Here is a 1,158-nt window from a genome sequence, read left to right on the forward strand (position 1 = left end):
TAGTTCTTTTTACGTTTGGCACGAATCTTCATCCAATAATGCTTCCAATTCCGCGTCTTCGTACATTTTTGGCCTTCCATTACGTTCTTTGTCTTTGACGTCAAATTCACCGTTCTTAAACTTTTAAAACTTACGACAACTTCTCTCACTTAAGGCAGCATCACCATATGCTTCTACAAGCAATCTATGAGCCTCAGCTGCAGATTTCTTCAAATTAAAGAAGTAAATCAAAAGTTCCCGCAAATGACTTATTCGACTCAAAACTCGACATTTTCGTACAAAAAAAAATATATGATGCTGATACAAAATCGCTAATATTTCAAGGTTATAGTGTCGTTATAGTTGCCGAATGTCCAATCTTATATATCAAACATTATATTTTACATCAAACAATTTTAACTATAGTTTATTAGTGGCGCCGTCTTTTGCAAACGGCGGAAACTTATTTGTACTCCCAATAGTATTCTGAACGCATTTTCTATGACACGCCTTGCTCGACTCAGTCTGTAAAGATTTTTTCCTTCAAAAAAAGGTGCAAGTTTCGAGAATATGGTCGCATCATGTAATTTTTTAAAGCAAAAGCTTCATCTGCCACAATATGGCAAAATGGGACCAACATTGGTTCCAACTACTGCTGGTAATGGTACTTGTAGAGAATTTTCTTTCAGTGAAGTATATAATTTTATTTCAAAACATTCCACCATCACTCTGCCGTCTTTCCAATATCTATGAAAGTAAACCGATATTTTGCATCACAAACAGCAAGCAAATTGATACTGTATTGACTCTTATATTGTAGTTATAAAATGAAGATCCATTATTTGGAGGAACCTATACAAAATATAAGAAAAAATTAATCTTTTAATATATTATATAATAAAATTAATTTAACTTTAGAAATTCACATGTATACCTGGATTATGTTTTCCGTCTATTGCTCCTATACAGTTCGGAAAATCCCAATTTTCTTCGTTTGCTATTTTTTTCCACAAATCTTTGCTGGGTTGCTCAAAAACTTTATCCTTTAATCCTGCAATCCATTGTTTCGCACGTTTCGGACATAATTTTTGAAATTGTATTATGTCCTACTCGAAATGCGTAGGAAAGAGATCTCATGCTATCTGAAGCCAAATAACGTAGACATATTTCTAATCGCAT

The 1,158-nt window shown here is 33.3% G+C and overlaps 1 pseudogene; it reads right to left on the bottom strand.

Annotated features, from left to right (window-relative positions):
- Positions 1-726: 726 nt before the first annotated feature.
- LOC105617849 lies at positions 727-1,158 on the bottom strand (annotated as a pseudogene).

The sequence above is a fragment of the Atta cephalotes genome, assembly GCF_000143395.1.
Source record: "Atta cephalotes unplaced genomic scaffold scaffold00014, whole genome shotgun sequence".
NCBI classification, from domain to species: domain Eukaryota; kingdom Metazoa; phylum Arthropoda; class Insecta; order Hymenoptera; family Formicidae; genus Atta; species Atta cephalotes.